We start from the raw sequence: 26,938 nt of genomic DNA, 5'->3' as shown, positions 1-26,938 counted from the left end.
CTCATTTGAGTATAATTTAGCCAGGGATATCAGTGCCATATTTTCATCCCAGGGGTCGTCAGTTCAGTTCCCTACGCAGGCATTGGTATTCCACAATGCTAAAATGAAAAATGGAGTGCCACACGTGTTTATTGTATATAATGTGTGATTTTTATGTTGTTTTATGTGACATGTTACGACTATAATTAGCGTCGGCGATGTGTCTACCCCATCGACGCGGCCAATTGTATTCGAGTGAGGGTCGGTTCAAACCCCGGTGGTTGTTCCACATTTGAATAATTTCTTTCATGGTATTTCGTTGGGAAATAATTGTGTGCTTTTAGAATAGGGATCGCTCAGACTTGTTGCATGAATGTTAATTTCATTTGTTAATAATGTGATATAGCCTCAGTGTTTATGGTAAATGTTTCCGTTCACGTCACGTCATGGCAAATCGCTTTGCGATAAACAATACTCGGATCTATCACACACGACTACAAATCAATAAATAATCCAGAACAATTGTTAATAATTAATGTAATTCATTTGTAAATATAGATGCGTCATTCCCATCATCATCAAGGTTTAATGAACCGGTTGTATTAATATAAACTTTAATTTGAATGTGTTCTCATTGTAGTTAAGTATGCCCCGTTTCTCCTATCCTGTATGCCATTAAGGTAATGTTAGATAAGCGCCTATATTATTATATTTTCCACCCGTTAACGCCTTGTAGATATCTTGTCGGAGCCCTTTTGGGTAGGGGGCGGAAACAGTACTATATCTACAAGAAAATGTGTTTATCCAAAAACCTCAAAAATACAACACAACACAGTAGTCAAACAGGAATGTCTGTACATGAGTGAATATTTTGTACTGAATTACAAGCTTATAAATTAGAAGTAATGCAAAGAAAAATACTACGGAAAATACCCGCTCCACCAAGAACTACAGAACTCTGGAAATCAAGAAGTAATGATGAAATATGTCGGAACATAGAAAAAAAACCAGATACAATGCGGAAGAGGTGATTGATATTTTTTGGACATTTATACAGAATGGATGACAGCAGATTAACAAAACAGATCTTCAAATACCATTGTGACAAGAAGTCATCAACAACCTGGCTTCCTGTAGCGAAGATTTTGAAAAAAAAGCAACATACGGGAAGAAAAAATGCAACAGAGAGAGAGAGAGAGAGAGATTTTTAGAAAAAAAGTGTTAAAAATGGTGTAAAAATGGAAGGATTCCGAGGTCGGAGGGGGGTGCTGAAGGAAATGGACTGAAAATGGTCCCAGGAGAGGAAAAGGAGGCATAGTTAGTAGATGAAGGAGTATTGGAGGAAGAAGGAACAATAAAGGATGACGCATTGAAATTGTCACGTGGTCCCTATAAGACACTAAATGAGATAATAATAATAATAATAATAATAATAATAATAATAATAATAATAATAATACCTCCATCGGGCGCGTCCCATTGGAATTGGGGAAGCTCGCTGGCTCTGCCGCCAGCAGAGTCAGAGGGTAGTAGGGAAATAAAATACCACCGTGAAAAAAAAAACTGGTCCCTTGCCAGGGTTACGGCGAAGACTGGTAAATGACCAGAAGCCAGAAAACATCTTAAGGCAACCTCTAGGGCTAACAACCCTAGTTGTAAAAGGATGGGTACCCGTCCAAAGCAAAGTCAAGTCAAAAAGCATGATGGCACAACATTTCAAGAAACATACCCCAGGGGGTAAATCTTCGGATAAATCCCTCGTCGTGAACGCCACGGCGCACGAGTCTCGTTCGGATTCTGGGGGAGACTCGACATCATGCAAGAGACGAGTCGGAGCGTCTCGGTGTACCCCGAAGAGTCAAAAACTCAGGCCAAAATCTAAAACCTTTCTAGCAACTTTCAAAATAAATTCACTTACACAAACTGGCAAGCTGAAAACCCTCACCAAAGCTCTTCACGAAAATCAGATATCCATAGTGGCCCTACAGGAAACAAGGTACCAGATGAAGAGATTTTTGAATCTGAAGGCTACCGATTTTTCAAGAGCAAAGCGCAGAGAGGAATCCTCAATGGAGCTGTGATGCTTGGAACCGCGTTTGCTGTTAGAACCAAGATCCTTAAATCGGTTGCAAATTTCGAACCTGTGAATGACAGATTGTCTATACTCACAATTAAATGCGCGAACAAAACGTAAGCCCTAGTTAACGCACATGCTCCTACAAACGATAAGAACAAGTCTGATCCAGACGAAGTTGATAATTTCTGGGACCTACTGGATGAAAAATTGAACAAAATCCCAAAACACCATGTCAAGCTTCTTTTGGGTGACTTCAATGCCCAACTAGGTCGTGAGCAGAAGTACAAAAAAGGAAATTACCCTGCTCACAAAAGAACCAATCCCAACGGCTAAAGACTGGTGACCATTTGCGAAAATCACAACCTGCAGGTCATGTCGACCCACTTTCGCCATCTACCCAGAAAGCAAATGACTTGGCGTTCTCCCGTCCAAGCTCTCGGGGAGTTCCAAATTGATCATGTTGCGATCTCCAGGAGAAACAGCCCTGAGATTATGAATGTCAAGGTAAAGAAAGGCATCAATGTGGCCTCAGGTCATTATATGTCTCTTATCAAATTCAAATCAATTCCCGCAAACACAAGGAAGACAACCAAACAGATCACCCGCTTCGACAATGATAAACTTCTGCAAAGGGTCGAGGAGTTCCAGGAGAAGGCTAGACCAAATAACTGTGACTTTAACAACGCCAAAAGTCTCCTTGTTGCGGCCGCCAAAGACGTTGCAGAAATCAAGAGAAGCAAAAAGCATGCCTGGTGGAATGGTACCTGCGAATCAGTCCTCCAAGAAAGATTCAATGCGTGGAAACAGTACAACTCTACGAAATCAGAAAATGATTGGGAAACCTACAAAACCCAACGTGCCCAAGCAGCTAGGGTGTTCAGAACTGAGAAACGTTAATACGAAAAATCTCTCATTGAAAAGATAGAACAAAACTTTAGGAAGAATGAAAGCAGAGAGTACTATAGAGCCTTCAAACGCAAACTCACTGGCTATAAACCACCATCTCTATGCTTTGAGCGAACGGACGGCACACTGGCGACGTCAAATGAAGAAAATTGCAGCATTCTGGCAGATTACTTCAAGAATTTACTTAATTGCTCTAAACCGCAAAACGCCATTGAGACCAAGGAACCCTTACTCAGGTACCCAGATTCCAGACCACCCGACAGAGATGAAATCAAGCGCCACATTGCCCGTCTCAAAAATAACAAAGCGCCGGGGGAAGACTCAGTAGTAGCAGAACTATGGAAATATGCCCCAGAAGAATCACTTGATGTCTTGCAAAAGCAAATAGAAGAAATTTGGAACAAAGAGACCCTACCCGAAGATTGGAAAATAGCTTTGATGCATCCATTACACAAAAAAGGCAGCATGAAGAACATCAACAACTACAGAGGAATATCTTTGCTACCCGTGACTTACAAAATTCTATCACTTGCCATCCTGGAGCGTTTGGAAGCACAAGTCGAACATCAAATAGGTGAATACCAAGGAGGGTTCAGAAAAGGTCGCTCAACAGCTGAACAGATCCAAAATCTCTAAACGATCATCAGATATTGTACACTAAGGTCCAAGCAGTATGTGTCTGTCTTTGTGGACTTTAAGAAAGCGTACGACTGCATTGACCGGGAAGTCCTGCTAAACATCTTAAATGAATTTGGAGTTGATTTGAAACTGCTGGCATTAATTAGAGCCACCCTGACCGATACAAAATCCAAGGTGAAGTTCCACGGATGCCTCTCGCATTCCTTTGACATCAAAACAGGAGTCCGACAAGGGGATGGGCTATCCCCGATACTCTTCAACTGTGTTCTTGAAAAGATCATCAGAACCTGGCGGGTGAGATTTCAGGAAACCAACTACAGTCCATTGAGAATAGGAACAAAATCCAAGGGGATCACAACAGACTGCTTAGCATTTGCCGATGATATTGCTGTTCTCTCAAACGACATAGAAACCGCTAGAGCTCAAATTGAAATTTTAAAGGAAATTGCCGAACAAACTGGTTTGCAGATATCGTTTGAGAAAACAGAAGTAATGACTAACATCAAAGAGGCTCCACCAAAACTCCATACAAAATACGGGGACATCGCCCGAGTAGACAAATTCAAATACCTGGGTGAGATCATCATGAAAAATGGACTGGACAAAGAAGCACTTCAGGAGCGAGTACCCAAACTGGAAATAGCCTACCAAACATCCCGCACAATCTACAACAAAAAATGCCTTTCCCAAAACACCAAGATACGTCACTATGAAACAGTTCTGAAGCCAGTAGTTCTATATGCAGCCGAAACCCTGTCTCTAAATGCCAACAAAGGACTCCTTGAAGAACTGGAGAAAAGAGAACACAAAATTGTGAGAGGAATCTTGGGATCAAAGTACAGAAATGGAATCCATCAAAAGAGATCCAACAAGGAAGTCTACAGCAAAATAGAGAAAATTACCGACACAATCAGAAAAAGACGGGCACGATTTTACGGTCATCTGAAAAGAATGGACAGAAGAAAGTTAACTAAAGAAATCTTTCACTTTTTTGATTCAAACCCCAAAACCGCAATTCCCTGGTTTAGAAATACCAAAGAAGACCTGCAAATGCTACATATCTCAGCTGAAAACGCCTTTAACAGAGATCTCTTCCGCAAGAAAATATTGACGAACGGGCTAAACCGAGACGAGCAACCGAAGAGAAGACACGGTGCCCCTTGGACAGAGGAGCGTAAGCAGGCCCACTCACAAAGAATGAGGGAAATTTGGGCTCTAAAGAAGGCCAAGTTCAGTGTCAAATGCAACAAGACTTAACGTGGTCCTTGATGGCCCCAGCGAATTATATATATATTATAATAATAATTTTACACCTGGATTCATGAAGTCAAGATTTTGAAAAAAGCAACATAAGGGAAGAAAAGCAACAGAGAGAAAGAGATTTTTAGAAATAAAGTGTTAAAAATGGAAGGATTCCTAGCTACGTGGGGGGCGGGAGTGAAGGAAACGGACTGCGCGCCTTGTATAAGGCCATCTATGTAATTGAATTTGAACTAATGTTATGCAAGGTACTTGTATTTTCAACTATTAGATGTGTCTACCATCGGTGTAAGTGCCCCCTCTGGCTGAATTAAGGACAATTAATTCTTAAGGGAAAGTTAATTTTCAGAGGTGGCTAATCTTAGTTTTGAAGATTGTTTCGTTCTTGTGTCAAGGTTATCAACACTTATGCCCCCCAACCATCCATCTCCTGTATTTTTTAACCAATCAGGAATTTTATGAGTTTTTCTCTATCCAGTTCAAATTGCGGGGGGGGGGGGGTTGTACAGGCATCCAGCCTATATATAAAGAGTTCTGGAAACTTCCCCTCGAAATACTATAAAAACTGGGCGTTTTAGGGCTCTATCGTCTTCGTCATCGCTCCAGTTTATTGTGTGCGGCTTATACTAAGGGGGGACGGGCCGCAGGTCGGCACTGGGAAGGCCCGCTAACTCAAGGTAATGGCAAAATTTTCTTAACGTGTGATAGCTCCAGCAGATAGCATGAGGGGAAGGTTTCAACTTATTTCATGTACAATTCTAATTTCGTGGTTTAAATGTAGATTTTTGGCAAATCTGAGTCTGTTCAAATCCCAACTGGGAAACATGTAAGCTAAGGGAATAAAGAGTGATTTCCCTCTGCTGATTCCCATTCAACTTGGTGTGGGGTGACAAATGTTTCTAATCATCTAAAATTCTTAACACTCCTTTGGAATTTAATGCTGCTCATTAAGTCACCTTGGCGTAGAATAGGCTTAGCCTCTGTATGTTTGGACCGTAGTCCGGCTCCAAGGCTAAATGGTTAGCATGCTGGCCTTTGGTCAAAGGGGTCACGGGCTCGATTCCCGGCAGGGTCGGGAATTTAAACCTTAATTGGTTAATTTCGCTGGCACGGGGGCTGGGTGTATGTGTTGTCTTCATCATCATTTCATCCTCATCACGACACGCAGGTCGCCTACGGGAGTCAAATTGGAATAACTGCATCTGGCGAGCCGAACTTGTCCTCGGACACTTCCGGCACTAAAAGTCGTACGCCATTTCATTTTTCTTTTTGGACCATAAGCCCACTTAGAGTTTTGAAAATTTCTAGGAGTGCAGGTGTTTCGCCTCCTACGCGAATCATGTTAAAACCTTTTCTTTTTAACATTAAGGTCATTTAGAATGGGCACTCATTACCCCTCTTTGTTTTGTAAAGATGTGTAAATACTTCAGTTAAGAACAACCTAGAGGTTGTAAGTGCGCGGATAAAAGCTTATTCCTCTGAGGGGCTGCAATATATAAAATATGGACCTAAGACTCCAAGGCAATGTAAATTAGTGGAACAAATATACCCTTATAAAATAGGGTACTGCTTCAGAGCCCTAATTCTCATCCCTCGTATATTATCATGTTGATAACTCTCTCTAGTTTTGTACCTGATATTTGGACTTTAAATCATTGTTGTTGGAGCTGACGAGCTCATTATTGTATTGTTATTGTTTATATTTGATCTTATATTTACCAAATTTAAATATAAAAAAGGAAGAAAAAGAACAAAATTTAAAAATTTAGTGCATTAACTTACGCTCTGCTCAATTCCTCATCCGCCCATTCACCCCCCCCCCCCCTCCCTCCCCGGCGCACCTTCTTACACCACTGTGATGCACAATATTTCTGGAATAATAATAATAATAATAATAATAATAATAATAATAATAATAATTAGGCAAAATATCTCAATTGTCTAAATTCAAATACCTGGGAGAAGTCATCCAACCTTCAGGACTCAATCGTGAAGTAAACAAAGAATGGGTCTCTAAACTACAAAGAGCATACAGACTCACTTGGAGTAGATGTGGTAAAATATCTATGTGCCTAAATGCAAAATGAAGACATTATAACACTGTAATCAAGCCTGAAGCACTATATGAATCTGAAACACTGATCATTGGGTCAGATCATTGATTAAGGTGTCGAAAAGCAAGAAAGAAAAATCTTAAGGAAAATGTTTGGACCAGTCTGTACAGGGGAAACTTGGATTATGAGGAAATCTCATGACCTGTACAAACACTCAGAGGAAATCTTAAACACATTTAGGAAAAGTTTGAAATTTTATGGACATATTCTCAGAATGAGTAATCAGAGATTGACCAAAATAATTCTGAACCTGGCCCTGTCAATGAAAATAAAAAACAATTGGCTGCTCGAAATTGGAAAAGACCTTCAGCAAATAGGCATCACAGGTGACATTGTGTCAGACAAATCTAAGTTCAGAAAATTAGTCGACAATCACCGCTTTAAACATCATCTAAGCACTACCACCAACAAAAACCTGGTCAGAAGATCGCAAGAAAACCCGCAGCGAGAAGATGAAGAGATTTTGGGAGAAGAAAAAAGTCAACGATATCAGCTAAATAAGTTCATTAGCGATACTTAGTTGGGCATAACGAAGACATAATAATAATAATAATAATAATAATAATAATAATAATAATAATAATAATAATAATAATAATAATAATAATAATAATAATCTGTTCTGCATTAAGGTGATTGTTCAAGTAAGATTTCAGTTTCCCAATTCCTACTTCCTGCTGTTCAAAGAAGTACTGGGAGATTTTTTACATCGTGGGATTCTTTCTGAGGATAATGGCCAATCAGAGCGGAGCGCTAAGCGCATTGCCCTCACCTTGTCTAATGAAGGTCAAGAAATTACATCCTTCATCGTCAAGTAGCGTAGAAATTGACTTTTCATCTTACCATTAAAATTACTCCGATGTTTACATGCCAAAGCCTGGCTAATGGGTCTCTAAACTCTACTGTCAGCAATTTTGTCCGTAAATGTTTGTATCATGTGTAATCCTCAGACACTAAATGATGACATTGAAACAAAATATTATTCTTTTTCATAAAATACGCTGACTCCAGGGTTGAGAAAGGAGACAGTTTATTTTATCGGAATGTGCCGCAGTTGGCTCAATACTCATCTTCACTGTAAGCCACTATTCTCTCAAACCCAATTAGTTAACGCCTGGCACGAAATGTACATATCCATTAAGTCGGTGTTTACACGTTTCTTATTTAAATATGATCAATAAATTCTAGCTATTATACTACTACAAGCTTGTCCGCACGTCTAGATGATGTCTTACCATGAAGGTTATTCCACCAAACTTCACCATATATCTGGTAATTAATAAAGCTGTTTATATCTGTGAGAACATAATTTTTGTGATTCAGCTAATGATGGCGATGTAAGTCTTCATATTTTTTAAATAAGTGCAGATTAAAAAATACTTTGCAAAAAAATAGTTTTGAACGCGCGGCTGTGAGCTTGCATTCGGGAGATAGTGGGTTCGAACCCCACTGTCGGCAACCTTGAAGAAAGTTTTCCGTCATTTCCAATTTTCAGACGAGGCAATTAATTAAGGCCAGGGTCGCTTCATTCTTTTCCTATCCCTTCGTCGCCATAAGACCTACCTGTGTCGGTAAGACGTAAAGCCAATTGCAAAAAATAGTTTTGGAGAACTACGGTGACTGGAATTATGATGATTTATAAACATCGCCTCCGCTGAAAGAATTTTTTTTTTTTTTTTGCTAGGGGCTTTACGTCGCACCGACACAGATAGGTCTTATGGCGACGATGGGATAGGAAAGGCCTAGGAGTTGGAAGGAAACGGCCGTGGCCTTAATTAAGGTACAGCCCCAGCATTTGCCTGGTGTGAAAATGGGAAACCACGGAAAACCATCTTCAGGGCTGCCGATAGTGGGATTCGAACCTACTATCTCCCGGATGCAAGCTCACAGCCGCGCGCCTCTACGCGCACGGCCAACTCGCCCGGTGCTGAAAGAATTTGATTTATACTGGGTGTTCACAATTAAACTATGTTGAGCGTGGCTCAGCACGGGCTGTAATGATTGTACGAATCTGAAATTTCCTAGATATGCTAATTAAGCAATACGCTCGCGAATTACGCCACAAAAATGGTTAGTTCCACCAGGTGAAATTAGGAAGAAAGCAGCCTCATTCTTGAAGACTGTAGTGATTTAAATGTGCACATTGTTGGATGTATAGCAATACACACACTGGGCTTTCAGCACTAGCCGCTCACTCCCTTCGCTTCCTTTTGTACGTAGTATGTCCGGAAAATACGTATAAAAGTTGAATAATAACTTTATTTGACAATTATTCAGGTATTACAATATGGTCTCCTTCAAAGTACTCTCCCTGAGACAAGATGCACTTCTGCGAACGCCGTTTCCACTGTTGATAACATTGTTGAAAGTCTTCAGTTGTGATGCTGTTCAGTTGCCGTGTCGTTTCTCCCTTGATGGCTTCCACATCACCCAAGTGCCGCCCCCGAAGCACCATTTTGCATTTCGGGAACAGGAAGAAGTCACAAGGGGCTAAATCGGGTAAATAAAGCGGGTGGTCTGTCACGGTGATTGAGCTTCGGGCCAAAAACTCACGCACAACGAGCGACGTGTGAGCGGGCGCATTGTCGTGATGAAGGATCCACCTGCCCCCTTGTGCCAAATCCGGTCGAACTCGGGCCACACGAGCTCTGAGACTTGATGTTGATGCGCTGTTCCTCAATCAGAGAGAGCTCCATACCGACGGCAGGTGAAAACGGGTAACTTTCAACAAGCAGCCGCACACTGCTACTGACACGCAGAGCTCTCCGACTCGAACTGAGCGTTGAGAAGATTGGCGACAACAGCAGTGTCACCTGGCGGCGCCTCCACGATACGTGATACGTCACCCCGACAGATTTATACGTATTTTCCGGACACACTACGTATACTGGAGTGAGGCAGTGTTGATTGTTTATGTCGGGACACCATTTCAGAGCATGTGTATACCAGTGCACTTGCGTTGTCCTCTTCCAGTGATATTTATACTTCAAATTAATTAATAACCTCTCCAATTCTCTTTAATGCTTTTGGCGAGTTGACTTCCATGGTGTGAAAATGGGGAATCAATGTTTCTGTCTAATAACGTTATTAATTGAAGGACCATTTTACTACTACAGATGCTCAGATACACCTGTCCGCCTCTGTGGTGTAGTTGTTAGTGTGATTAGCTGCCACCTCCGGAGGCACGGGTTCGATTTCCGGCACTGCTACAAAAATTGAAAAGTGGCACGAGGGTTGGAACTGGGTCCGCTCATCCTCGGGAGGTCATCTGAGTAGAGCGGGGTTCAATTCCCACCTCAGTCATCCTCGAAATGGTTTTCCGTGGTTTACCACTTCTTATCCAGGCAAATGCCAGGATGGTACCTAACTTAAGGCCACGGCCGCTTAATTCCCTCCTTGTCTAACCATTCCGATCTTCCAATCCCCTCCCCCCACAAAGGTACGTGTTCAGCATAGCAGGTGAGGTCACCTGAGTGATTACAGGTCCTCCCACCCAGTTGTATTCCCACGACCCAAAATCTCACGCTCCAGGTCACTGCTCCTGAGGCGGTAGAGAAGGGTTCCCTCGCCGAGTCCGAGATAAAAACCAACCCTGGGAGGTAAATAGATTAAGAAAGAAAGAAAGAAAGCATAAATAAAGTTCTAGATTGTAAGAATATCTAGTCCGCCTCTGTGGTGTAGTGGTTAGTGTGATTAGCTGCCACCATCGGAGTCCCGGGATAGATTCCCGGCACTGCCACGAAATTTGAAAAGTGATACAAAGGCTGGAACGGGGTCCACTCAGCCTCGGGAGTTCAAATGAGTAGAGGTGGGTTCGATTCCTACCTCATCCATCGTGGAAGTGGTTTCCCGTGTTTTCCCACTTCTCCTCCAGGCAAATGCCGGGATAGTATCTAACTTAAGGTCACGGCCGCTTCTTCCCTCTTCCTCGTCTATCAATATTTCAATACCCCCGCAAGGCTCCTGTTCAGCATAGCAGGTGAGGCCGCCTGGGCGAGGTACTGGTCATCCTCCCCAGTTGTATCCCCCACCCAAAGTCTGAAGCTCCAGACACTGCCTTTGAGGTGGTAGAGGTGGGATCCCTCGCTGAGTTCGAGGGAAAAACCGACCCTGGAGGGTAAACAGATAAAGAAGCAGAAGAAGAAGATCTAGAGCCTATAGGTTTATAAAACAAACAAAAAACAAAAGTTTTGACATTGATTCGACATGAATTTACACTCTGGTCTTTGGAGTGGGGTAAACCTTAAGCTGCATGGATGAATCGAGATTGGGTACATTTAAACAACGAAACGTGTAATATAAATTATTTCAACCAGTTTAAAGTAGGGACGAGGAAGGGGGGAAGTTTATTACATCAACTCACCATTTCTCAAACGTGTATTGCATGTCATACAAAAGGTTACGTGTTTACTGTTCTCACCAACCAGCCGAGCGGTGTGTGTGTGTGTAACAGAAGTCGTCGTTCGCGAATCAGCTGGGTGATTCTCTCTCTTTGGTCGGTCATAATCAATATTTGGCTTCTTGTGAGTCGCACACGCAGCTTACACGCATGCTGTGTCACGCAACAAGGGCTCAGCCATTCATCCTTCCATTCACCCTTTATCGGAGGTTTCGTTTCTCATTTGAAGAAAACGAAACATGAGTTATTATTTTTGGGTTATTGGGAAAACAGTCAGCGTGTTTCTGATTCTCAGGGTGTGTTGGAACGTTCTCTACGCCGGGCCATTTAAAATAGGCAACCCCGGCCTCTCAGGAGGAGCATGAGGTATATGGACGTCATACTTATAAAACATATAAAGCAGTGTTGCCAACTCTAGCGACAATTCGCTAAATTTGGAGGATTCAGGCTGTCATTTGACGACAAAATTCTCTTCATATTGATGGGTGACATTTGAAACTTGTTAGTTCAAGGAAACATCTGTTTACTTTGGGAAGGAGAAGAAGAAGAAGAAGGAAGAAGAAGGAAGAAGAAGAAGAAGAAGATATTTACTGGCGCTGAGCGAGTTGGGCTTGCGTTTAGAGGCGTGCAGCTGTGAGCTTGCATTCGGGAGAGAGTGGGTTCGAACCCCACCGTCAGCAGGCCTGAAGATGGTTTTCCGTGGTTTCCGAATTTCACATCAGACCTTTCCTATCACCTCGTTGCTAGAAGAGCTCTCTGTGTCAGTGAGACGTAAATCGACTTGTAAAATCCATAAGTGAGTAGCTCAGACGGTACAGCGCTGGCCTTCTGACCTCAAGTTAGAGGGTTCGCTCCAGGCACAGTCCGTTGTTACTCAAATACGTCAGTCTTTAGTCGGTAGTTTTACTGTCACGTAAAAGAAATCCTGTAGGATTAAAAAAGGAACCACGTTCTTCCGGTCATGGCCATTCATCAACGGCTGATAATTTCAGATGGCAACTAGCCATAAGACATAAGCTGCACGGTTGCTAGGTAACATTGTCTGTCCTTCCATCCGTACCTCACATCACTGCCTGCACGGTTGCTAGGTAACATTGTCTGTCCTTCCATCCGTACCTCACATCACTGCCTGCACGGTTGCTAGGTAACATTGTCTGTCCTTCCATCCGTACCTCACATCACTGCCTGCACGGTTGCTAGGTAACATTGTCTGTCCTTCCATCCGTACCTCACATCACTGCCTGCACGGTTGCTAGGTAACATTGTCTGTCTATCCATCTGTACCTTACATCACTGCCTGCACGGTTGCTAGGTAACATTGTCTGTCCATCCATCTGTACCTCACATCACTGCCTGCACGGTTGCTAGGTAACATTGTCAGTCCATCCATCCAAACCTTACATCACTGCCTGCACGGTTGCTAGGTAACATTGTCTGTCCATCCATCTGTACCTCACATCACTGCCTGCACGGTTGCTAGGTAACATTGTCAGTCCATCCATCCAAACCTTACATCACTGCCTGCACGGTTGCTAGGTAACATTGTCTGTCCATCCATCTGTACCTCACATCACTGCCTGCACGTTTGCTAGGTAACATTGTCTGTCCATCCATCCGTACCTTACATCACTGCCTGCACGGTTGCTAGGTAACATTGTCTGTCTATCCATCTGTACCTTACATCACTGCCTGCACGGTTGCTAGGTAACATTGTCTGTCCTTCCATCCGTACCTCACATCACTGCCTGCACGGTTGCTAGGTAACATTGTCTGTCCTTCCATCCGTACCTCACATCACTGCCTTCACGGTTGCTAGGTAACATTGTCTGTCTATCCATCTGTACCTTACATCACTGCCTGCACGGTTGCTAGGTAACATTGTCTGTCCATCCATCTGTACCTCACATCACTGCCTGCACGGTTGCTAGGTAACATTGTCAGTCCATCCATCCAAACCTTACATCACTGCCTGCACGGTTGCTAGGTAACATTGTCTGTCCATCCATCTGTACCTCACATCACTGCCTGCACGGTTGCTAGGTAACATTGTCTGTCCATCCATCCAAACCTCACATCACTGCCTGCACGGTTGCTAGGTAACATTGTCTGTCCATCCATCCGTACCTTACATCACTGTGTGCACGGTTGCTAGGTAACATTGTCTGTCCACCCATCCGTACCTTACATCACTGTGTGCACGGTTGCTAGGTAACATTGTCTGTCCATCCATCCGTACCTTACATCACTGTGTGCACGGTTGCTAGGTAACATTGTCTGTCCATCCATCCGTACCTTACATCACTGCCTGCACGGTTGCTAGGTAACATTGTCTGTCCACCCATCCGTACCTCACATCACTGCCTGCACGGTTGCTAGGTAACATTGTCTGTCCATCCATCCAAACCTCACATCACTGCCTGCACGGTTGCTAGGTAACATTGTCTGTCCATCCATCCAAACCTCACATCACTGCCTGCACGGTTGCTAGGTAACATTGTCTGTCCATCCATCCGTACCTTACATCACTGTGTGCACGGTTGCTAGGTAACATTGTCTGTCCACCCATCCGTACCTTACATCACTGTGTGCACGGTTGCTAGGTAACATTGTCTGTCCACCCATCCGTACCTTACATCACTGTGTGCACGGTTGCTAGGTAACATTGTCTGTCCATCCATCTGTACCTCACATCACTGCCTGCACGTTTGCTAGGTAACATTGTCTGTCCATCCATCCGTACCTTACATCACTGCCTGCACGGTTGCTAGGTAACATTGTCTGTCTATCCATCTGTACCTTACATCACTGCCTGCACGGTTGCTAGGTAACATTGTCTGTCCTTCCATCCGTACCTCACATCACTGCCTGCACGGTTGCTAGGTAACATTGTCTGTCCTTCCATCCGTACCTCACATCACTGCCTGCACGGTTGCTAGGTAACATTGTCTGTCTATCCATCTGTACCTTACATCACTGCCTGCACGGTTGCTAGGTAACATTGTCTGTCCATCCATCTGTACCTCACATCACTGCCTGCACGGTTGCTAGGTAACATTGTCAGTCCATCCATCCAAACCTTACATCACTGCCTGCACGGTTGCTAGGTAACATTGTCTGTCCATCCATCTGTACCTCACATCACTGCCTGCACGGTTGCTAGGTAACATTGTCTGTCCATCCATCCAAACCTCACATCACTGCCTGCACGGTTGCTAGGTAACATTGTCTGTCCATCCATCCGTACCTTACATCACTGTGTGCACGGTTGCTAGGTAACATTGTCTGTCCACCCATCCGTACCTTACATCACTGTGTGCACGGTTGCTAGGTAACATTGTCTGTCCATCCATCCGTACCTTACATCACTGTGTGCACGGTTGCTAGGTAACATTGTCTGTCCATCCATCCGTACCTTACATCACTGCCTGCACGGTTGCTAGGTAACATTGTCTGTCCACCCATCCGTACCTCACATCACTGCCTGCACGGTTGCTAGGTAACATTGTCTGTCCATCCATCCAAACCTCACATCACTGCCTGCACGGTTGCTAGGTAACATTGTCTGTCCATCCATCCAAACCTCACATCACTGCCTGCACGGTTGCTAGGTAACATTGTCTGTCCATCCATCCGTACCTTACATCACTGTGTGCACGGTTGCTAGGTAACATTGTCTGTCCACCCATCCGTACCTTACATCACTGTGTGCACGGTTGCTAGGTAACATTGTCTGTCCACCCATCCGTACCTTACATCACTGTGTGCACGGTTGCTAGGTAACATTGTCTGTCCATCCATCCATACCTTACATCACTGCCTGCACGATTGCTATGGTTACACTTCCGTCACACATTTTGTCACGTTAGATTCATACGACATATTTTGACAATTCCGGCACCTCGGCGTCTCCGAAAACCGTAAAAGTAGTTAGTGTGACAAAAATATCATTATTTATTATAAGAAGGAAATTGAAACGAAGTATGAAGGAGGTCAGTGGTGAAAAATCGCCTCGTCGTGATCCCCGTTCAGCGAAATGCACATTAAAACACTTTAAACAAAGTGTGATGGATATCAGAAAATGCGTCCTCTTTCTGAAATATCACACACCAGCTCACTGCTAAAGAATGATGGCAATTATTCATCGTAGTTTAGGGATCTACAGACGTGACCCTCGTAAGCCAGCTCTGACGTTGCCTCCAGTGTGTGATTTGCGCTCTATATGGGAGTATGCAATGCCAGTAATACATAAAATACATAAAAGACTGTCGTCAATATTAATCGCAGTAGAAATTTGTCATTCGATAAGTATAAAATTACTAAAGAGAAATTTAATTTCGCAATATTTTGTAGTTAATCAATATCGCAAGACTTTTGAGAAACAACTGTTCACCTCCTTTAGTTGGCTTACAATACAATAATATGTTAAAAAACAAATATTGCAGATATTCAGAAGAATAACAAACAATTTTCTCGGAAAGGGACACATTTTCTTTTGTAAAAGAGATAATCCACCTCATAGCCACCCCTATTACGGAATCGAAAGATCGGTCTGCTAATCAGTTCATTTGAACAATATTTCATTTATCTGATATGTGGATGTAAGCGGGCTTAGAGTTAAAACTTGTCAACCATCACGCGGATTTTCTCTTTCGGACTTTAATAGAAAAATAAAATCCAGTACATGGCATTTCAGGCCAGGGACTTCAAATTGTGTCTAACAATTGCCAATAAATTTTTCAACATGGAGTCCACTATGGTCTGGATAACGGTACCCGGGATTTTGTTTATTCATGGGAAGTTCAGTGTCCCCTTAGGCATTGTCCTTCTAGCGCCAATCATAAGGCTAATGATTTCACATTTTGTAATCTCATACTTCTTTCCGACATCCTCAGTACATAGTTCATATATGGCCTTTTTGTTTTCCTTACACACTAATTATTGAGGCTTCTGTTCATTTTCCTCGAATCTTAAAGTGAGATCAATCACCATATCTTTCACCCGGTCGATGACAACAGTATCAGCTTATTCCAGCTTTCCCAGTAGTAAATTTTTCGAGTCATATTCTAAGCCAGGGCCTCTCAAACGCCCAAAATCTCACGCGTGCAAACCGAGGCGTAGAGGTTCTGTGCACTGTACTTCGGTCGAACTGGGCTCGGGTCGGACCAGAGTTTTATCTCGGGACGACTCGGATACACTCGGCTCAACTCGGCTCGGACGGTGGAGCGCTGCAGAGCAAGTGAAGAAGGGGGAGACAGGCTGTGCGAGCGAGACAGGCGTAGAGAAAGAGAGATATAGCACTATTGCTCAAGCTTGAGGAGTGTGGGTCTTTTGCACCTTGCGCCGTGCAATGCACCGGTGCATGCACTCTGAGAGTCCCTGTTCTAAGCCATACTGTTTCTAGTTTTACTTGACTGAAGATAGCGTGACCACATCCAAGGTACCTGCAGCTTTACATGAAATTCGAACCACAGGAAGGTGACTTTTAATTTCAAATATGGGATTAAAACATCAGCCACCTTGGTCAGAAATCAGTAGCAATGCTGCTCGACTATCTCGCTTCACGGAATTATATTCAGTGTTTAAAATCAGACTTCTGGTCGTCTTAATAAACTGTTTTGACCATACTTGTGGATCTTTCTGGCGAACTGAACTCAGCTGAATGTTCTATCGGACAAGCGTTATTGTGCTTTTCACAACGTTACCGTACTGTGTGACTTTGATGTTCCTTGCGTTGTGCCGCGCCAATGACACCTTCAGTAGACTAGAGCGAAATATTGTTTGACTCCAGCCATGTCAGTGAGAATTCAGCGATATCCAATGAGAACCTGAGAATGCTTGGTGACAGTTTTTTGTTTTGGGGGGAGACCCGGCTTAACAAAGAAAAAAATAGGTTAATATTCATTTGATTGTTAAATATTCTACAATTGTTATTGACAATTGCTGCACATATCCCAGTATTGGCATGCCTCCAGGCCACCAGAAGCAACTTCAATAATGTCAAAAGTGTAATAATTATAGTATTTTGAAATAAAATGTTATAATTTCCCGCCTTTATAACAATACGGTATATCATTGCTTCCCTTATAAATTCAGATTTTATAAGAATTTGTGTACTTTTACTTTTTCAATGTGTGTATCAAACCTCCACCTACAAAATGAACCTCAATCACTAACATAGACTGTGATTTATATGTTTTTGTCGAGTTTTTATTCCGAGCACCTGAAAATATTAATATTTTTGTAAGAAAATACGTTATATAAAATCTAATATAAATCCTATTGATCTGAATGTGGTACAGATTGCAGTACAACACTATGGGAGGAAACTCTAAAAAAAAAGCATAATTATCAGTGAAACAGTAAGATAGTTATGAAGGAAACCGTGATATATTGTTAAAAAGGCGGGAAATTTTGAAAATGTTTTTTTAAATAGTTGTAATTAGAATTTTGACATTATTCAAGTTGCTTCTGATTGCTAGGAAGCGTGCCAATACTGGGATATGCGCAGCGTTTGTCAACAACGTTTGTAGCATACATTATATAACAATCGAATGAATATTGGCCTATTTTCCCTGTGTTAAGCTGGGTCTTCCCCCTAATTCCGCGTGGAGTTACGCGCTGCGTTGCGATAACTTGTCAGATCGTTATTACATATCTCACAAGTTCGATACAAGTGATCTGGGTACCAATGATCTCATAACATGCAACTCAGTTGATCAAACTATAAAATAAATATGAAGTGAGCAGCAAACTTGAAACGAATAGATACTGCACTGCAGAGAGAAATCTGACAACATTGCTTCTTCGTTTTCCCATTCCACTCACTTCTAGGCAGCCTTTTGAGGCGCCGGTTGTTAACCTATAGGTAAGCACAATAATACATGATATTACGAATGGAAGACTGCACTGCTACGATCCACAGTTAACTAAAACCGTGCCTAATGACCTACAACCAATATAATGGATTATAGATGGGATGTTCTTTCAAAATTCTTCCATGAAACCCTACCATCTGGAGAAATGAAGAATGGAAAGTCAGTTCTTTATCCTCAGCTACGAGCACAAGGCCAGATTCGTAATCTTGCTCCCCGGCGTAATTTAAACTAGAAGTGTTGCTGAGGTTGGTTCTGTTTACAAGTAGGCTTAGTGATATTTCAGTGATGAGAACTAGGAATGTACATGAGCAATGGCAGTTCCTTTATGGCACGTCGAAAGGAAATCGACCAAGTCCAGCATTGCGAGTAAATACCTTCAAGTCACAGTGTTTCTCCCTTCACTCATTTTAATATTATTTGCAAAAATACACATATCTGATCTAGCGAAGGAAGAAACGTATTCCACAGGATGTTCAAAAAGTGCCGCAAACTTATAAAAGAATGTTTCCTTTAACGATGGCTTACGTTCCTCGACGATGGGTACATGGAAATAAGAATTTTAAGCCGCTTTTTAGTGTTTGGTTAGAACGCGTATTTCGCCCAGAGTATTTATGTTACGATTGTGTTTAATGTCTCAATTGAAAGATAAAAGAAGAGGCTACCTATTACACACACAAAAATTAAAAATTAAAATCTGAAAAGTAGTTTTCGTGAAATAGGTCTTCAAAGGCAAAATTTGTGACGTCACACTCATTCTTTGTTACGAGATGACGCTGTGTTGACTTGCGCGTCAGTTGGAAGTTGTGCATTTAATAATGAAATCTTAGTTTTATTCGTAAAATTACACCCGAACTCTTATATTATGTCTCTTATTTCTCATATCACAGACCCATACTACATCGAGTTATTACCTACATTCCAAGTAAATGTATTATCCACATAACATTTGTCTTTTATTTCTAATAAGAAAGACTACGAAACCCCTCAAAACCCTGCCGGCCGTTATAATACTACATAATATATAATACTGTGATATGAGAAATAAGAGACATAATATAAGAGTTCGGGTGTAATTTTACGAATAAAACTAAGATTTCATTATTAAATGCACAACTTCCAACTGACGCGCAAGTCAACACAGCGCCATCTCGTAACAAAGAATGAGTGTGACGTCACAAATTTTGCCTTTGAAGACCTATTTCACAAAAACTACTTTTCAGATTTTAATTTTTAATTTTTGTGTATAATACAGCCTACCATCACTTATGTTTTGTTACTGGTGGGAACTTTGTTTAATCGAGGGAAAATAGGTTACAGATTACAGCAGCCAGTACATTTACAAGTGCCAGGTATGATGAAACTCGGAAAGTCTTCATAGAAACGTATGGTAAAGATGCATAAATAAGTCCACCATTAAGCGGCTCTACGGAAAATGTCAAGGGACAGATGTGTAGCAGATGCAGCCAAAAGTGGTCGACCTAAAGTGCTAACACCAGAAATGTGGGTGATTGGTGTGCAATGTCACGGGGGCAAATCTTCGTCACATTCTTTCATGCCACATTGGACAGCGAGAGCTGTATATTGGTGGTGCAACAACTATCTTGTAAACATTATCCAGCTGCAAAACACGTGCTTTCAGCAGACTCATACAGCCAACACCATCATGACTTTCTTGGTCAATGTTTTCACGGACAAGAGATTTCAAAGGGGCTGTGGCCTCTTCGGTCGCCTAATTTATCCTCACCTGATTTTTTTCTTGTGGGGATAGTGAGAGACCGAGCTATAGTTGCCTGTGGGAGGGGGCGCAGCTGTGAGTTTGTATTCAGGGTATAGAGGGTTCGAACCCCACTGTCGGCAGTCCTGAAGATGGCTTTCCGTGGTTTACCATTTTCACACCAGGAAAACGCTGGGGCTGTACCTTAATTATGTTTTAAGAGGATACAACGTCGTATTCAATTATGTGAATCGCATAATTCAGGCCACATTCAGGTCCTACTAATTTTCCCACGAGGTTGCGTCCCTTTTTAAAACCCTGCATCTTGGATTTTTGTTACAATACTTTATATGGAATGTATGGAATCGACATTAATGAACGAAATCAGTTTGGTGCAATAAAAATTTAGAGCTGTTCACGAATGTAACTAAAATATAACTTATTAGGTTCTAAAATGGAACTGAATATCGTAACTGCGTTTCCAGATGAGTGCATGATGGTTTTCTGGCCATTTTCTGCTCTACCTTAATTAAACGTCCACGGAATTCTATTATTATCGTTACTGGCATTACTTCTAACTAAAAGCTTTAATAATGATTTTTGGTAAATAAAAATACCGGAATATCCACCCCCCCCAGAGTACTTTTACGTCCCTACTGACACAATACTAACGTATTTCGGTACCTTCAAACACCACCATCACCACCACCTTTGCTGAGCATCCGAAATGGATTTTCACGCAGGATAATTAAGGTAACAGCGCTCCAAGGCAAACACTACATAGACGAGAGAAATGCCGCAGGAGTTTATATCTTCGAATTCCCATGGTGGTTGTTTCTCTCCATTCCTCTCCAAGTTCCACCCCTCTCCGGGAAACCTGAGAGTATTAGAAGAACGATTTTCAGCAAATAAATTAAATTGGATCTCATCTTTCTTTGATGTCTTCGACCTGATTCTCTGCAACTCTTACGGTTAGACTTTCTGGAATACATATCTCCTCTCCGCCTTATCAATATTCACTAGGCGTTCGCACATCTCTCTCCCTGTCGCTAGGAATCGTGAGACATTTCTCCTCCACAGCGATGATTTCTTCTTACGCTACTCATACCGAGCGGGTGAGTCCTTGGAGATCAAGATGTATTTGGACAGTGAGAGGCGGGCGAGTATAATGAAGGTCCTGTACTAGTTGAAGAAAGCCAATCAGGCCGGTCGGAAGGCGTGGGTTTGGCGCTTGGTGGGTGGCAGGTCTGGGGCAGCCTCGCCTGAATTATTCATGGCGGTGTTGTCACGGCCAGCTTTTGCTCCATTTGTTAGGCGCCGCACCACCGCTCTGCTCCGCGCGCCCATAAAATCACGGACATGTGTTTCGGCGGTGATGTAGTGGCCGCACTCACTTCCTGCGAGTCTGGCCACGTCCCACAGGAAGTCATCCTGTCATCACTGCTAGGACGGCCTTCGTCACTAGGTTCCACCCTCATCTACAAGACATGTGTTTCTTTTGAATTCCATGACATATTTTGCCACTCTACAATTTTACTACATGGGTAACAAATTAACTGGAGACGTCAGACATCTCAGATTACTAATGGAGTTCGACCTGCAGACCATTAGCCATTTTTGCGTTACAGAAACCAGGAATATCCTCGAAAATTATTGGAATACAATGTTTTCTGAAAAATGAAAATCCCTAGGCCGTTTCCAGTCATACGACCGAGTCGGGAATGGGATGAATGAAGCTCCATATAGCGGTGGGGATGGCTGGCGAAGCCTGTCGCAATCATCATCTATTTAAAAAATTGCTTTACGCCCGACCTACACAGATAGGTCTTATGGCGACGATGGGGTAGGAAAGGCCTAGGAGTGGGAACGAAGCGTCCGTGGTAATAAGGTACAGCCGTAGCAGTTTCCAGGTGTGAAAATGGGAAACCATGGAAAACCATCTTCAGGACTGCTGAGAGTGGGGTTCGAACCCACTATTTTCCTGGATGCAAGCTCACAGCTGCGCGCTCTTAACCGCACGGCCAAATTTCTCGCTATCCTAAGGGGCAATGATTAATGGCTGACGGATGAAATTAAATGATAGTGGAGAGTGTTGCTGGAATGAAAGATGACAGGGAAAATCGGAGTACCCGGAGAAAAACCTGTCCCACCTCCGCTTTGTCCAGCACAAATTAAACTTGGAGTGACCGGAATGTGAAGCAGAGAACCCAGCGGTAGAGACCGGCGCGCTGCCGCTTGAACCACGGAGACCTCTAATGTTTTCTATTTTGCTTTTTTGTTTGTTTGTGATAGCGAGTTTATGAGAGTCCCAGGACGAAACATATGCCCTTTGACTCATCTGTGTCCGACAAATACCAGATGAGTCGGAAAATCTCAATCGTACTGCACTGGCGGGGGATAAAATGATCCGACGTTGAGGTGGTATTTTACCTCCATGTCAGAGAATCACTAATTTAGAAAATCACATTATATTGTTGAATTTAGAGAAAGAAGGGACGGGACCGGAGGAAAGCTAAGCTTCTTAACAAACGGCCTTTTCAGGTTTAATTTTTATGTATGTTAGTGAAATGTATGGAGGCAGGTATAACAAATCACATTAAACCTGCCAATAGAGTATACAGAGCGTACTCTCTCCTGGGTAGTAAAATTCTAAACTGAATCTGTACAAAACGGAGATAAAACCAGTCCTAATGTACGGCAGTGAGCCATGGGTACTGGCTGAGGTTATGTAGGAGAAACAATGTCTGGCCCTGTGAAAATGGAGAGATCAGAAGAATTAGAACCACCGAAGAAATAGAGTTTTATATGAAAAACCTGACATGGTATCCTCATTAAAAATGGGAAAAATACGTTTGTTAGCGCCTGTTCAATGTACGGAAGAAGAAGGCTCTAACAGGACGTCCTGATGGTAGAAGAATGTGAGTTAAACATCGTGTGAGATGGCTTGATGAGGTGGAGGCGGACTTGAAAGCTATTGGAGTGATGGCATGACGTAGATGTTTTTTTGTTTTTTTACAACTGGCTTTAGGTCGCACCGACACAGATAGGTCTTATGGCGACGATGGGACAGGAAAGGGCTAGGAGTGGGAAGGAAGCGTCCGTGACCTTAATTAAGGTACAGCCCCAGCATTTGCTTGGTGTGAAAATGGGAAACCACGGAAAACCATTTTCAGGGCTGCCGACAGTGGGGTTCGAACCCACTATCTCCCGAATACTGGATACTGGCCGCACTTAAGCGACTGCAGCTATCGAGCTCGGTTGACGTAGATGTGCAGAAGATCGAGTCTATTGGAAATCTGTGATCAAGGAGGCCACGGTTCTCAGAGGGCCGCAGGCCTAAGTAAAATAAGTGAAATATGGCTTAAAATTTGGAATAGGCCGAAAAATAGGAAGGTAACTTGTAATTTAGGTATCTAGTTTGCTTCGCATTAATACAGGTACGTTTCCGGCAACTCTGGGATAGGCATCAACTAAGATTGGGAAGGTAGCGGCTATCGTATCCTCTGTTATAATATAAAGCAGCCATGTGCAAGTTAGTGGACAAATCACAGAGGACATACTCGCATCGCGGGCTGTACGTGACAATGTGTAACACTTTCACAATAATGTAATAATATTATTGATTTTACGTCACATTAACTTCTTTTTAACGGTTTTGGGAGAAGCCGAGGTGCCGGAATTTTGTCCTGCAGGAGTTCTTTCACCTGCCAGTAAATCTACCAACACGAGGCTGACGTATTCGAGCCCCTTCAAATACCACCGGACTGAGCCAGTATCGAGTCTGTCAAGTCGGGGTCAGAAGGCCGGCACCACAACCGCCTGAGCCACTCAGCCCGGGACAAGAATTTAATAGCAACATTCAATGAAGAAATTCGTTCATCGTACAATAACATCACAGTAACACAAAGAGTTATAATGGTATCCAAAATATTAACTTAGTAAATAAAAGCAGGAAAAAGTTATTCGCACGTAATTTTAGTGAAGTCTGCCTCTGTGGTGTAGTGGTTAGCGTGATTAGCTGCCACCCCCGGAGGCCCGGGTTCGATTCCCGGCTCTGCCACGAAATTTGAACAGTGGTACGAGGGCTGGAACGGGGTCCACTCAGCCTCGGGAGGTCAACTGAGTAGAGGTGGGTTCGATTCCCACCTCAGCCATCCTGGAAGTGGTTTTCCGTGGTTTCCCTCTTCTCCTCCAGGCGAATGCCGGGATGGTACCTAACTTAAGGCCACGGCCGCTTCCTTCCCTGTTCCTTGCTTATCCCTTCCAATCTTCCCATCTCTCCACAAGGCCCCTGTTCAGCATAGCAGGTGAGGCCGCCTGGGCGAGGTACTGGTCATACTCCCTAGTTGTATCCCCCGACCAAGAGTCTGAAGCTCCAGGACACTGCCCTTGAGGCGGTAGGGGTGGGATCTCTCGCTAAGTCCGAGGGACAAACCGAACCTGGAGGGTAAACAGATGATGATGATGATGATGAATTTTAGAGAAGAAATTAACCTTTCAAGTTCTGAACCAGTCTCCAATTGTCCAGTGGTACACTGGATGTTTCACAGCGGAGGCTGTTTTCAAGGTGGACGTAAGTTATCCTTGCCCTCTCTTTGAATTTAATCCACTTCATGCACTGGGTTTGGGTTTGTCTTAATAGCGTCGCCAAGTCGAGGAAGGAAGGTTGTGCAGTGAGCTCTTGAAAATAAATCATTCCACGCCACTTTAAAAAAATTACGTTACAAGTACATTTTCAGTAACTGGCCTGAGATACCGGTAGCGTTTAGTGACCGGGTTCGGCCTGAGAGTCGGCTCTTGCACATGGCTCTTTTATTCTTCTGAAACCAGAGAAATGCACCTTTTTATTGGCAAAGTGTAGGTAGAACTTTATGTATCAAATAGCAAAGAAATCTCTACGGTAAAATGATCCTTCTTTTTGGTCGACCTTGTACTCAGGACTTTCAAATATTCAGCTCATCACTTTTCTTGTCAGAATATGACACTGAGAAGTGGATGAATCGCTGCAACGTAGAGATGATCTTCAATGGGGTAATCATATTAACGAGGTTGTTAAGAAAGGTAACAGATATCTTCTCATGGTCGTGAAGCTATTTAGGGATTTTAGTAAGAATGTAAGCCGGCCCTACGGTGTAGGGGTAGTGTGCGTGCCTCTTACCCGGACGCCCCGGGTTCGATTCCCGGCCAGGTCAGATTTTTTAAAGCATTATCTGAGGGCTAGTTCGAGGTCCACTCAGCCTACGTGATTACAATATGGCGAGCTATCTGACGGTGAAATATGGGCCCTGGTCTAGAAACCCAAAAAGAACGGCCGAGAGGATTCGTCGTGCTAACCACACGACACCTCGTAATCTGCAGGTAGTGGTCGCTTGGTAGGCTAAGGTCCTTCCGGGCTGTTGCGCCATGGGGTTTGAGGTTGCTTAGTAAGGATGTAAAAGAGAAGGCGTATATGTCTTAGCTACGACCCCAATTAGAGCCTGGTTCCACTGTGTGAGATTACTTCATGCGAGAAGTGGGAAAGATCCAAAGGATAGCAGCACGATTTGTTCTGGGTGCTGTCCAACAGGGGAGTACTGTTACGAAAATCTTGCAAACTTTGGGCTGGGTAGACATGGAAGTAAGGAGACGAGCTGCTCGACTAAGCAGTATGTTCCGAGCTGTCAGTTGGAGAGATGGCATGGAATGTCATTAGTAGACGAATACGTTTCAGCGTAGGTTTTAAAAAGTAGGGAACATAATATGAAGATAAAGTTCGAAATCATGAGGAAAAATTGGGGCAAATATTTATTTGAAGGACGAGGAGAAATTGATTGGAATAATTTCTCAAGGGAAATTGTCGATAAATTTCCAAGTTCTTTGAAAACATTTAAGAAAAATCTAGGTAATATGCCACCTGGACGACAGTCTTATAATTGACTGATATTGATGTGAATGGGCGAGTTGGCCGTGCGGTTAGGAGCGCACAGCTGTGAGCTCGCGTCAAGAGATAGTGGGTTCGAATCACACTGTCGGCAGCCCTCAAGATGGTTTTCCGTGGTTTCCCATTTTCATACCAGGCAAATGCTGGGGCTGTACCTTAATTAAGACCACGGCCACTTCCTTCCAATTCCTAGGCCTTTCCCGTCCCATCGTCGCCATAAGACCTATCTGTGTCGGTGCGACGTAAAGCAAAAAAAAAATATCGATGTGCGCTATTGACTAATAATTACTTAGGCCTAACTAGTCGATAGTGTCAACTAACGTAATAAACAACTACTTTGCAAAACAAGTCGCACTCCCGTCACTACAGCACGGAAGTGAATGAAACTGAATGGAACTAACTCCGAAAAGTATCGAAAGCTTTCGGCATCTTTCTATGTGCTCTTTTTTCGCTGTATAGGCCTATTTGTTTGTACTAATATATTCATCATAAATAAGGCATAACTACAACCATAATCTGGAGAACAATAGTGTGTTTGGCTATTGAAGCGGTTCTAGGAAAACAATAGACAGGGATTCTGCCCGCTGGGCGACTGCCCTATATGCAGATCAGTAGTGATTGATTTCTTGGTAAGATAGTGTACAGCAGCAAGATACGTTTTACTTATTGTTTGGGAATAGAGCCCCATTGTCCTCTCTCCATGTTTTCCTGTCCTTTAGTACCGAGTATGAAAGCCATGAACTGAAATCTTAATTGTACAAAGGCTTAGCAGACCTCGTATTCATTGAAAAACTGAATGCCTTACCGTTTTGGGCCCTTGAACATTAATTACGTCTTTTTCCTTTTCTTCTACTTCCGCTTTTCGTACTACCCGAGGAGGTCGTGGGTGCGAACTCTGTCATACACGTGGATATCGTTCCGTTTTACGGCTGGATGCCCCTGCTGACGCCAAACCTCTGTGTTTCTGTGGTGGCTGGGAGTGTTTCGTTCATAGTGTCCGGACATTTCGTACCACGGATATTCCGTACCACTTGATTATTGAAGACATTTCGTAC

This window comes from Anabrus simplex, chromosome 5 (genome assembly GCF_040414725.1).
Source record: "Anabrus simplex isolate iqAnaSimp1 chromosome 5, ASM4041472v1, whole genome shotgun sequence".
NCBI classification, from domain to species: Eukaryota; Metazoa; Arthropoda; class Insecta; order Orthoptera; family Tettigoniidae; genus Anabrus; species Anabrus simplex.
Note: the sequence above shows the minus strand (reverse complement) of the source record.